Raw genomic sequence first — 14,280 nt, 5'->3', positions numbered from 1 at the left:
AGGAATGTTCCTGTCTTCAAAGAACAAAAAAACTCCACTAAAATATGCATAGGGTAAAGGAAGACTCGATCAAAGTCTTCCTTATGTATGAAGCTAGCAAAAAGCATCTAAAAATAAATCTGAGGAGAAAAATGGTAACTTTTTGCCACTTTTCACTTGTTTCTTTGATTCAAATTTTATTTTATTATTTCTTGTCAAAATTTGAGATGGCACAGACCCTGTAGACTAATGATACAAATATTTCTTGATAATAATAATAAATAACATTCCTCAGAGAGCCAATCAATTTCAGAGAAAAATTATACAGAGGCAATGTTTAAAAAAAAATTGGGAAAAATTATTAGCAGTTTTCATTAGTATAACAATCAAAACTCCTCTGCTAGGCAACAGCAGGTTAATCAACCTAGAATTAACACATTTACACATTAGCAAAACTCTTCATTGTTCTGAAATTTATACTTTCCCATAATTGAGATTCATCCTTTCCTTCATCTCACTCACATTTGCTCTCATCATTAAAAATAACCCTATATACAGAAGGTGTTTGATCTGCTAACAATACAGCTTCCAATAATTTATCTAATTTTACCAGACGTTTTATATGAAAGTTCCTATGAAACTCTAAGAAAAGTATACTATTACCTTTATAGGCACTTTATTATGGTAAATTATTCCTAGTTCTCAGTACTGCTAGAAAATTATACTGATCTGTTTCTATACTTGAATTTTGTATACATTAGATCTACTTATAAAAAACTGCATGCAATATGTAAATATATATGAAAATTTAAAATATAAGTTCTAGAAAAAGACAGAGTATGATTAGAAGAAGAGAAAGGAAGAAAGAAGCACAAATGAGATGCTTAATTGGAAAATTTTCTATTAAAGGAAGAAAGAGCAAGATTCTATTCCACCAGGACATTCCAATTGAGACCTCTAAGAACCATTATTCCTCTATGTATACGTTTTACATAGTTTTCTCCTTGAATATTTCATAAACTTTAAATTTTTTGAGACAGATTCTTACTTTTGTTGCCTGGGCTAGAGTGCCATGGCATCAGCTTAGCTCACAGCAACCTCAAACTCCTGGGCCCAAGCAATCCTCCTGCCTCAGCCTCCCGAGTAGCTGGGACTACAGGCATGCAGTACCATGTCCAGCTAATTTTATATATATATGTGTTTAGTTGGTCAATTAATTTCTTTCTATTTATAGTAGAAATGGGGTCTCACTCTTGCTCAGGCTGGTTTTGAACTCCTGACCTTGAGCAATCCACCTGCCTTGGCCTCCCAGAGTGCTAGGATTACAGGCATGAGCCACCATGCCTAGCCCATAAGCTTTAAAAATTTTTTTAAAAACTATACAACAAACACCATCAGTAAAAGTAACATTCACATCACCTAAAGCTTTAAATAGCATGTTCTGAATGTAGTTTTCAGCTCAGCAATTAACAATAAAGTAGACTTAAGCATTGGTTCAACAGTTCAAATGATTCTAGGTTTATGATTATGAAACTGCCAATTTTCAACCTTTTTTGACCTACAGCATCTCATACAGTCCAACTTAATATATATCCCAGAGCTCTCAGTAGTACATTAATTAACCTCAATATTGTTTTTTTTGAGACAGTCTCACTCTGTTGCCTGAACTAGAGTGCCATGGCATCAGCCTAGCTCACAGGAACCTCAAACTCCTGGGCTCAAGCAATCCTACTGCTTCAGCTTCCTGAGTAGCTGGGACTACAGGCATGTGCCACCATGCCTGGCTAATTTTTTCTATATATTTTTAGTTGGCCAATTAATTTCTTTCTATTTTAGTAGAGATGGGGTCTTGCTCTTGCTCAAGCTGGTTTTGAACTCCTGATCTTGAACGATCCTCCTGTCTTGGGCTCCCAGAGTGCTAGGATTACAGGCATGAGCCACCGCGCCTGGCCTAACTTCAATAATTAATACCGCTTGATTCATGCCAGAGAATTCCCACAATCTTCAGCCAGAACAGGATCCAAAATGGAAAAGGATGGACTAGAGGGAGGCTTGTAGTTGTTTACTGAAGAGCTTTGAACATACTGGCAGAAATTCAAAACCTGGACTTTGCATATTAATCATTGGTTGCATTTGTGATTGTTCATAAGGCAACATTACGTAAAGCATTCAGCATTTAAAGACTGTAAAACAATAACATCATCAGTTCCTCTGAATTAAAATTCACCCGTCAATCAAAAATAAAGAGTTAAACATCACAGAGTAATAAAAGAGCTAAAGACATTCACTTAAGGAACATGTGCAAAAACTTTTTCTTTTATTCAAATCTGTAAATGTTTTTACAATTTGGTGGGTAGAAGGAGACATCTAAGTAGAATAGGCCCCCCTTATCCATGGTTCAAGTTACCCACAGTCACCAGTCTGAAAATATGAAATGGAAAATTCCAGAAGTGAACAATTTGTAGGTTTTAAATTGCATGCTGTCCTGCATAGTACGATGAAATCTCACACCACTGTGCTCTCTGTCCTGCTCAGGACATGAATCATCTGTTTGTCTAGCATATCCATGCTATATACACTGCCTAGCTATTAGCATAAATAGGGTTCAGTACCATCCGCAGTTTCAGGCATCCACTGGGAGTCTTGGAACATACCACCCTGAATACAGAGGGACTACTGCACTACAGCGAGTGGATACATTTCTATTCAAGAACCAATAAATAAAATACGCATGTCCTCCAAAATGATCTCTTCTTCAGGATTATTCAGGAAGAAATAATCCAACTACTCTAAACTTTTGTTCTTTTTAGAAAACAGGCAATAGAGGGGGAACTGGCCTAAGTACAAAGGGCCACTTGTGATAGCCTAAGAAAAATGTATCAATAGTTTCACTTTTGTTTAAAAAAAAAAGTAGAAGTAAAAAAAAAAAAAGAAAAGAAAAGACAGAAGAAAATCCATATTCATGTTAATGTCAGCATCCAACAAATTAGATAAAGAAGCAAGAAAATTTAGGGCCTTTTCAGGGAAAAACAAGTAGTTTGATCTGTCTAGAGAATGACAATTCCATTTATTCAACAAATTATTTACTGAGAATTTACCATGCCAGGCACAAGGGAGATTTCTGGTACAGGCAGTACCCCGAAATGACAGAATCCCTCGTACTTGTGAAATTTTACACTCTAATGAAAAAGGCAATAATATTAATAATACAAATACTCAGTATTTGCAAGTACTATGGAGAAAATTAAAGCCAAGTAAGAAAGACAGAGGAGGGGAGGATTATTAGTTCACGATTTATGGTGAGTAAAGGTAACACTTAAAAATATTTGAAAAGAGACATATAAGAAGTGAAGGAGCAAGGCTTGCAAATGATCTGGGAAAGAACTTTCTAGAAGGAAAAGTAACAAAAAGGCCCTAAAGTGTGGGAATGCCTGACATGTTTGTGAAATTGTAAGGAGGCCAATGTGACTAGAACAAAATCAGCAAAAATGAAGAACTTTGGCTTTTAAGATAAATGAAATGAAACTATCTCATTGATAACAAATACAAGGTTTTGAACCTGGGTGACAGGAATAAAGTTAACATAAACTGTAAAGTTTTAAACAAACAAAAAAAGAGGCTTATTTTAGGTAGCAGGAAAGATGAGATTAGTGAAAATCTATAGTTTCTACAGAGCCTTCAGGTGGGGAGTGAATTCTTACAGGACTAGAGATAGGAACATGAAGTCATCTGCATAGAGATGACAGCAAAGAACCTGGAGGGAATAAGCATGAAGAGACCAAGTGCAGATCCCAGGTAGATGCCCACATTTCAAAGGAAGGAAGATGAAAGGGTTGAGAAGACATAACCTTAAGAAGTGTGTGAGTGTGTGCATGAGATGCGGTGGGGGGAAGAAGAGGGGGGGAAGGAGCAAGAAAAGGGGGAAGGGGGGAGAGAGAGATGGCATGCAAACAGTACTGACAACATTGAGCATTAACTTTTTAATCTTCCTTTTTAAAAATCTTTGATAGCTTAGAAGTTGAATATGTACACCTTGTTTTAATTTCCATGACTCTGGTTGTTAGCACAGGTGAGCATTTTCAGCCAGAAGCATTTATTTTATCAATAACTTTATTCACCCTATAACCTGCTTTAGCCCTGAGACCTGAACACATACTAATTTTAGTGACTGAAAAGAAAACTGAAGGGAGAAATGGGGCGGAGGCGGCGGCAGCGGCCGTGGCTGTGGCCGGGGGAAGTGAACGGCTTTACCCAGAGGGCCCTGCGCCGCCTTTCTCCGCGGGCGCCGGCGCTGCTGCCTGCTGCCCCCCGGCCATGGCGTTCACGTTCGCGGCCTTTTGCTACGTGCTGGTGCTGCTGCTCACTGCCGCGCTCATCTTCTTCGCCATCTGGCACATTATAGCATTTGATGAGCTGAAGACTGATTACAAGAATCCCATAGACCAGTGTAATACCCTGAATCCTACAGTTGAAAAGGTCAAAAAGATTAAAAGAGTCAAAATTACATTAAAGCTTGTACTTCCAGAGTGCCTCATCCATGCTTTCTTCTGTGTCATGTTTCTTTGTGCAGCAGAGTGGCTTACACTGGGTTTCAATATGCCCCTCTTGGGCATATCATATTTGGAGGTATATGAGTAGACCAATGATGAGTGGACCAGGATTCTATGACCCTACAACCATGATGAATGCAGATATTCTATTGTCAGAAAGAAGGATGGTACAAATTAGCTTTTTATCTTCCAGCATATTTTTACTACTTATAAGGCATGATCTATGTTTTGGTGAGCTCTCAGAACAACATACAGAAGATTTGGTCCAGTTAAGTGCATTCAAAATGCCACCAGATGAAAGGATTCTATCCAGGAAGAATCTGTTTCCAAGAGTAGCCTATAGAATCTGATCAGTTACTTTAAAAAAATGACTCCTTATTTTTTAAATTTTTCTACATTTTTGAGTGTGGAAAGACTATTTTCATATGTTATACTCAGATAAAGGATTTAAATGGAATTATGTATGAATTAATATAAAATGATTACCTCTGGTATTGACAGGTTTGAACTTGCACTCCTTAAGGAACAGCCATAATCCTCTGAATGATTGCATTAATTACTTAGTCCATTGGAAGCTTTTGTTTATAGGAATTGGTAGGGCTCATTTTGGTTTTATTGAAAGGACATCTAATTATAAATGAGCTACAGATATAAGGTGCTTCTGATGAGCTGGAAATGTATATCTGACTCATGGGAAACTTCATGGGTTTCCTCATCTATCATGTAGATGATTATATATGGGTACATTTGCAAAAATAACAGTGGGATTTTTTCCCTTCAACTTGAATATTATCCCTACATATTGCATGAATGAGAGATTTCCGATATTTCCACCAGAGTAACAAATATATTTGCTTTAATTCTTAAACATAAGTGAACATGATCTAAAAAAATGCTAAATTACATGTGAAGAATGCATTTAAAGCTATTTTAAATGTGTTTTTATTTGTAAGACATTACTTATTAAGAAATTTGTTATTATGCTTACTGCTCTAATCTGGTGGTAAAGGTATTCTTAAAAATTTGCAAGTACTTTAGATTTTCAAAACTAATATAAGAGAGAAAATTGCATAACCATCCTGCTGTTCCTTTAGTGCAATACAATAAAACTCTGAAATTAAAAAAAAAAAGGGAGAAATGGCTCCTCCTAACAAAATAATCTGAGAATTAATAGGATCCATTCTAAGAACACTGATATAATCAATACTTAAAATAAAATGAATACAGAAACAGTTAATAATATGATGATCAAGGTGGTTTTAGTCCAAATATTTAAAACTGGACCAATATGCAAGATGGTGGACCAGAAACACCACTAGACACAGTGTCTCTGCAGAAAAGATAGATTATAGGAGAAATCAGAAGAAAAAAGCAAGCAGACAAAACATACATTGGAGGAGGGTCAGAAGGAGGGGTACCTGAGATCACCGGAGACTCCACCGGAGGAGGTTGCAGAGGAGAACTGGAAGCAGAGACCTCCCAAGTAGCCCAGAGACCAGTGCCAAGGGTAGGTGGATAAGTCAACTTTCCCCTCCCCTGCATCTCAGACAGCTGGTGGGCTCCCCAGCAGGTGGAGAGACCTGCGGACACCAGCCCTGAGACAGCCACCGCCAGCGAGTGGTAAGACTGTAGCAGACGCGGCACCAGGCTGTCAACTCCCAAGGGGCACACCTCCCTGTGCACAGACCCAAGCCACGTGGCAGGTGCCATATTGCCTCATTCTCCCCTCCCCTGTCCCTATCCTCGGCCGAGAGAGACAATATAGCCACCAAACAGAGGCACATCCAGGAAAAGGACCTTCCCTTTTGGGGCCCTATAGCTTCCTGAGGGGAACTCAGATGGTGAGGTCCCTACCCACCAGCCCTCCCACGTGCTGCTGGACCAGTGATCACAGGAGAATGGGAAGACCCCGAGACTGAGAGACATCAATCCAGCTTGGGCTCCCTATGGGTGAATTGGCACTGGTACTCCTCTCCCTGGTAGTGTTAAAGATTGAACTCTGGGGCCCAGAGGTCAAACTGGGGGACCAAATCCTGTGCATCAAGGTCTCGCATCGCCTGGGGCACAGAAGGGATATGTACGAACAGCCTACTGAGGTGTGTGTGACTTCAGGGGCATAACAGCGTTCTTGAGGGCAACCCTCCCCCCAAAGATGGGCCGTGCAACCAGCCCAGGCAGCGTTACTGTGCAGGGAACCTCCTGGTCGGCATCACAGCCAGGGGAGACCCAGTGGCATGAGTCTGACCTGCTATCAGAGGCCCAGGAGTAGCCTCGGAGTTGGGGAGGGTGGAAAGAAGCGAGGCCCACTCCAGACTGTGGGACTCACACAGCCCTACCACCACACACTTTCTGACTGAGCGGGGCCATTCCAGCCCCTCCCTGAAAGCTTTTCCTGGCACCAGAGAACAGAACTTTGACCCCTGCTAATGACATTGGTGGTGCCTTAGGGCAGACTTACCCAAACCAGCTCAGCCCAGACTCACTCCCAGACCAGCCCTCACTGAGGGGGAGAAAAGGACACACCTGGAAGTCCCAGGGCCACACCCACCACCTGAGGCACTAGAGTATCTCTCTAGAGGAACAATAAATGGACACAAGACCCAAAAGCAACAGTGTAGCCTGAGCAAGTGCCACCTACTCACAGGGAGGACATTCTGCACACACTTTTCATGGCACCTATTGACCCAAAATGCAGGGTGTGGTCAAATCTCACCCACAAACACCACCTACCAGCTCAGAGATTAAACAAGGAGTGTGAATACCAAAACAAAAACTTAAAGGAAAGAAGCAACTATTCTTCCAGATAGAAAAAAATCAGCAAAGGAACACCTGAACTATGAAGAATCAAACAGAAAACACACTCCCAAAGAGGAGCACCAGACCCTTAGAACCGGACACCAACCAAAATCAGGAAACCAAAATGACAGAAGAGGAATTTCAAATGTGGATTATAAGAAAACTCAAATATCTGCAAGAACAACTGGATAACTAACACAAAGAAAACACAAAAAGACTCCAGGACCTGGAACAAAAATTCACTAAAGAAATTGATACAATGAAGAAAAGTTTAATCCAACTCCTAGAAATGAAGAATCAACTCAGGGAACTACAAAGCACAGTGGAAAGCTTCAAGAACAGGGTAGATCAAACAGAAGAAAGAATCTCAGAGCCTGAAGAAAACGCCTTCCAATTAAATAAATCAGTCACAGAGACAGAGCAGAGAAACAAGAGAAATGAGCAAAGCCTACAAGAGATGTGGGATTATGTGAAGAAACCTAATGTGAGGGTCATAGGGTTACCCGAAGGGGAAGAAGACAACACTCAAGGCTTGGACAAGCTATTTGAAGATATAATAGAGGAAATTTTCCCAGGCCTTGCTAAAACTCTCGATATACAAGTTCAAGAAGCTCAGAGGACCCCTGGGAGATTCAATGCAAACAGGAAGATGTCATGACATGCAGTCAACAGACTGACCAAAAATATCAACTAAAGAGGCCCTTCTAAGAGCTGTAAGACGAAAGAAGCAAGTAACATACAAAGGGAAGCCAATCCGAATAACACCAGATTTGTCTACTGAGACTTTACAAGCAAGGAGAGACTGGGGCCCCATTCTCACTCTTCTAAAACAGAACAATGCCCTGTCTAGAATCTTATTCCCTGCTAAACTAAGTTTTGTATATGAAGGAGAAATCAAGACATTCTCACATAAGCAAAGACTGAGGGAATTCACAAAGACAAGACCAGCTCTTGAAGAAGTATTGAAAACAGTGTTACCCATGGATCAGCACAATAAACACTCACGAATGTAAATCTACTCAAAGCTAAAGATCACAGTCCAAATACCACAATGGCTCAAGAGAGAAAACAAAGCAACAAAGTAAAACCCAATATAATGGACAGAAATCTGCCCCACCTATCAGTTATCTCAATAAATGTGAATGGCTTGAACTCCCCGCTGAATAGACATAGGCTGGCCGAATGGATAAAAAAACACAAGTCAAGTATGTGCTGCCTTCAGGAAATACATCTAACCTACAAGGATGCGGTTAGACTAAAGGTAAAGGGGTGGACAACAATATTTCAAGCAAATGAAAGCCAAAGCTGGCATGGCAAGGCTGCTTACAGATAACTTGGTTTTTAAATCAACTAAAGTAATAAAAAACAAAGAAGGTTCACTATATAATGGTGAAAGGTACAATTCAACAAGAACACATATAACAATTCTAAATATATATGCACCCAAACTGGGTGCACCCATATTCATAAAGTAAACTCTACTTGATCTAAACAAATGGATAAACAGCAACACCATAATATTCGGAGACTTTAACAACCCACTGACAGCACAGGACAGATCCTCCAAACAAAAAATCAACAAAGAAATAATGGACTTAAACAGAACCCTAGAACAAATGGGCCTGAGTGACATTTACAGGACATTCTACCCTAAAACCACTGAATATACATTCTTCTCATCAGTTCATGGGTCATTCTCTAAGATTGATCATATCCTAGGACACAAAGCACCTCCTCAAACAATTTAAAAAATTAAAATTATACCATATATCTTCTCAGACCACAATGGAATAAATGTAGAAATCAATCCTAACAGGAGTTCTCATTTCTGCACAAAGTCATGGAAACTAAACAAACTTCTGCTGAATGATCACTTCATAAACAAGGAAATCAAGATGGAAATCAAAAGATTCTTTTAACTAAACGACAAAGGTGACACAAGTTACCAAATCCTGTGGGACACAGCTAAAGCAGTCCTGAGAGGAAAGTTTATTTCCATAAATGCCTATATCCAAAAGTCTAAAACATCACAAATAGATAACCTAATGAATCATCTCAAACAGCTAGAAAAAGAACAGACCAACACCAACCTCAGCGGAAGAAGTGAAATCATTAAGATCAAATCAGAACTAAACGAAATTGACAACAGGGAAACTGTACGGAACATTAATAAAACAAAAAGTTGGTTCTTTGAAAAAATAAACAAAATCGACACACCATTGGCTAGACTAACGTAAAGCAGAAAAGAAAAATCTCTAATAAGCTCCATCAGGAACAATAAAGGAGAAATCACAACTGATGCCACAGAGATACAAGATATAATTTATGAATACTACAAAAACCTCTATGCACACAAACTGGAAAATGTGAAGGAAATGGACAATTTCTTAGAAACACACAGCCTCCCTAGGCTCAACCAGGAAGAAATAGAATTCCTGAACAAACCAATATCAACTACTGAAATTGAAACAGCAATAAAAAAACCTTCCTAAAACGAAAAGTCCTGGACCAGATGGTTTCACATCCAAATTTTATCACACCTACAAAGTAGAACTGGTGCCTATCTTGCAGAAATTATTCTACAACATTGAGAAGGATGGAATCGTCCCCAGCACATTTTATGGAGTGAACATAACCCTGATACCAAAATCAGGAAAAGATGCAACAAAGAAAACTACAGACCAATATCCCTTATGAATATAGATGCAAAAATTCTCAACAAAATCCTAGCCAATCGAATCCAGGTGCCTGTCAAGAAAATAATTCATCACAACCAGTGGGCTTCATACCAGGGATGCAGGGATGGTTCAACATACACAAATCTATAAATGTAATTCACCATATAAACATAAGCAAAAACAAAGATCATATTATCCTCTCAATAGACGCAGAGAAAGCATTTGACAAAATTTAACACCCTTTTATGATAAGAACACTCAACAAAATAGGTGTAGATGTGGCTTACCTAAAAGTGATACAAGCCATATATGACAAACCCACAGCCAGTATCATACTGAATGGGGAAACATTAAGAGCATTGCCACTTAAAACTGGAACAAGAAAAGGTTGCCCACTATCTCCACTTCTGTTCAACATACTGCTGGAAGTCCTCGCTACAGCAATCAGACAAGAGAGCGGAATTAAGGGCGTCCAAATGGGAGCAGAAGAGATGAAACTCTCACTCTTTGCTGATGACATGATATTATACCTAGAAAACCACAAGGATTCAACCAGGAGACTCCTTGATCTGATAAATGAATTTGGCAAAGTCTCAGGATACAAAAATCAATAGACAGAAATCAGAGGCATTCATATACGCCAACAACAGTACAAGTGAGAACCAAATCAAAGACTCAATTCCCTTCAAAACAGCAACAAAGAAAATAAAGTACTTTGGAATATATTTAAGGAGGTAAAAGACCTCTACAGGGAGAACTATGAAACACTGAAGAAGGAAATAGCAGAGGACAGAAATAGATGGAAGAATATACCATGCTCATGGATCGGCAGAATCAACATTGTTAAAATGTCTGTACTACCCAAAGTGACCTACAGAGTCAACGCGATCCCTATCAAAATAACATCATCATTTTTCACAGATAGAGAAAAAATAATTTTACGCTTCCTGTGAAACCAGAGAATACCCCGTATAGCAAAATCAATCCTAGGCAATAAAAACAAAATAGGAGGTATCAATTTACCAGACTTCAAACTGTACTACAATGCTATGTACATTAAAACAGCTTTTTACTGGCACAAGCACAGGGACATTGACCAGTGGAACAGAACAGAGAACCCAGATATAAAACCATCTTCATGTAGCCAACTAATTTTCGACAAAGCAGACAAAAACATACACTGGGGAAAAGAATCCTTATTCAATAAATGGTGCTGGGAAAACTGGATAGCCACATGTAGAAGACTGAAACAAGACCCACACCTTTCACCTCTCACAAAAATCAACTCACGCTGGGTAATAGACTTGAACCTTAGATGTGAAACTATTAGAATTCTAGAGGAAAATGTTGGAAATACTCTTCTAGACATTGGCCTAGGCAAAGAATTTATGAAGAAGACCCCAAAGGCAATCACAACAGCAACAAGAATAAACAAATGGGACCTAATGAAATTAAAAAGCTTCTGCACAGCCAAAGAAACTGTCAAGAGAGCAAACAGACAATCCGCAGAATGGGAGAAGACTTTTGCAAACTACACATCTGATAAAGGGCTGATAACTAGAATCTATTTAGAACTCAGGAAAATCAGCAAGAAAAAATTAAACAACCCTATCACAAAATGGGCAAAGGACTTGAACAGAAACTTCTCAAAAAAAGACAGAATAATGGCCAACAAACATATGAAAAAATGTTCAACATCTCTAATCATCAGGGAAATGCAAATCAAAACCACAGTGAGATATCACTTAACTCCAGTGAGAATGGCCTTTATCAAAAAGTCCCCAAACAATAAATGTTGGCATGGATGTGGAGAGAGAGTAACACTCTTACACTGCTGGTGCGACTGCAAACTAGTTCAACCTCTGTGGAAAGCAATATGGAGATACCTCAAAGCGATAGGAGTAGGTCTACCATTTGATGCAGCAATTCCACTACTGGGCATCTACCCAAAAGATCAAAAGTCACTTTATGAAAAAGACACCTGCACTCGAATGTTTATAGCAGCACAATTCACAATTGCAAAGCTATGAAAACAACCCAAGTGCCCATCAATTCATGAGTATATTAATAAAATGTGGTATATGTATACCATGGAATGCTAGCCAGCTTTAAAAAACAATGGTGATATAGCGCCTCTTGTATATTCCTGAATACAGCTGGAACCCATTCTAGTAAGTGAAGTATCTGAAGAATGGAAAAACCAACACCACATGTACTCACCAGCAAATTGGTATTAACGGATCAACAGCTAAGTGGACATATAGGAGTAACATTTATTGGGTGTCGGGAGGGTGGGAGGGGGGAGGGGTATATACAAACATAATGAGTAAGATGCGCAACATTTGGGGGATAGACACTCTTGAAGCTCTTACTCGAGGGGGGGGCATAGGCAATGTATGTAACCTTAATATTTGTACTCCTATAATATGCTAAGATAAAATATATATATTTAAAACTGGTAAAAGATCCTGATAGACACACACACACACTCACTCTTTCTTCAGATTTATTTTAAAGATCCTGATATTTAATTGCTAAATAATTTCATTGTTAAATAATTACTAATAAATGTTTTGCTTTTAGTAATTTAGAAAAATATAGCTTCTATTAGATTTTATTAGATTTCTTAAAATAATTATCTAGTTATAGATCTATGAAGAATACCTAACCATAAATCACAAAATTACAGAGCAGTATTTTAGGTTATTATTGTTTTGATTTAAAAATGACTATAATGTATATAAAAATTCTTAAATTCTTAACAGTTCAGAAATATCTGGCTCATAAACACATGTATAAAAAATCCAATATTCTAGCTGCAGCACACAAATCAATAAAAATTTAATGTCTAAGCCCTTTTAAAGCAATTCAAAAATCAACTAAATGGAATTGAGACAAACATAAGGGTTTCTCTGAACAATAAATTTCATTATCAATGTGATATTTCACATAGATTATTACTGATAGAGAAAGTCCGAAGTTCTGTCTACCCTTCCTGGGCATCTACCCAAAGGAATAAAAGTCACTCTATGAAAAAGACACCTGCACGTGAATGTTTATAGCAGCACAATTCACAATTGCAAAGATGTGGAAACAACCAAAGTACCGATCAATCCATGAGTGGATTAATAAAATGTGGTATATGTATACCATGGAGTGCTATTCAGCTGTAAGAAACAACTGGGATACAGCATCTCTTGTATTTTCCTGGATAGAGCCGGAACCCATTCTATTAAGTGAAGTATCCCAAGAATGGAAAAATAAGTACCACATGTACACATCAGAAAATTGGTATTAACTGATCAACACCTAAGAGAACATATAGGAGTAACATTTACTGGGTGTGGGGCAGGTGGGGGGGAGGGTACAGGTATATACATACATAATGAGTGTGATGTACACGAACTGGGGGATGGACATGCTTCAAGCTTTGACTTGGGGGGGGGCAAGGGCAATATATGTAACCTTAACATTTGTACCCCCATAATATGCTGAAAAAAATAAATAAATAAATATATTTTTTAAAATGATTAAGGCCGAGTGTGGTGGTTCACACTTGTAATCCTAGCACTCTGGGAGGCCGAGGCGGGCGGATTGCTCGAGGTCAGGAGTTTGAAACCAGCCTGAGCGAGACCCTGTCTCTACCAAAAATAGAAAGAAATTAATTGACCAACTAGAATACCAACAAAAATTAGGTGGGCATGGTGGCACATGCCTGTAGTCCCAGCTACTCTGGAGGCTGAGGCAGGAGGATGGCTTGAGGCTAGGAGTTTAAAGTTGCTGTGAGCTAGGCTAATGCCACGGCACTCACTCTAACCTGGGCAACAAAGTGAGACTCTGTCTCAAAATAAATAAATAAATAAATAAATAAATAAATAAATAAATAAATAAATAAATAAATAAATAAATAAATAGATAGATAAAATAAAAAATGATTAAAATAAAAAGGAGCTGCTACAAAAATGGCAGTAAAATAGTAGCTCTAATCTCATTTACACCCTTTCCTTTTTATCATTTACTAAACACTTTTTGCAACGTAGCAATGTACTGTATTGAGTGTGATGTATTTTTTTTGAATGAAAGAAGGATTATAGCACTTGCCCTCAAGGAGCTTACAAATCAGGAAATTAAGAGCATAAAATAAAAATTTAATGAGGTGTTAAAATATGTGATATAAACAGTAATTTCCATAAATGCTTAGACAAATCACTGTGAACTTCAGAAAAGAGAATTCAGTAATTTCACATGTATACAGCATATGACATTTTAATACAAAG

The 14,280-nt window shown here is 38.4% G+C and overlaps 1 protein-coding gene and 1 pseudogene across 22 annotated transcripts in view; one reads left to right on the top strand and one right to left on the bottom strand.

Moving 5' to 3' along the window:
- ARHGAP32 (Rho GTPase activating protein 32) overlaps positions 1–14,280 on the bottom strand; it is a 319,968-nt gene that overhangs the window by 178,783 nt on the left and 126,905 nt on the right. The window lies entirely within an intron of this gene.
- LOC105875337 (protein cornichon homolog 1 pseudogene) lies at positions 4,294–4,802 on the top strand (annotated as a pseudogene).

The sequence above is a fragment of the Microcebus murinus genome, chromosome 4 (genome assembly GCF_040939455.1).
Source record: "Microcebus murinus isolate Inina chromosome 4, M.murinus_Inina_mat1.0, whole genome shotgun sequence".
Taxonomy (NCBI): Eukaryota; Metazoa; Chordata; class Mammalia; order Primates; family Cheirogaleidae; genus Microcebus; species Microcebus murinus.
The sequence above is the reverse complement of the archived record's forward strand: the minus strand, read 5'-3'. Positions and strand labels throughout refer to the sequence as shown.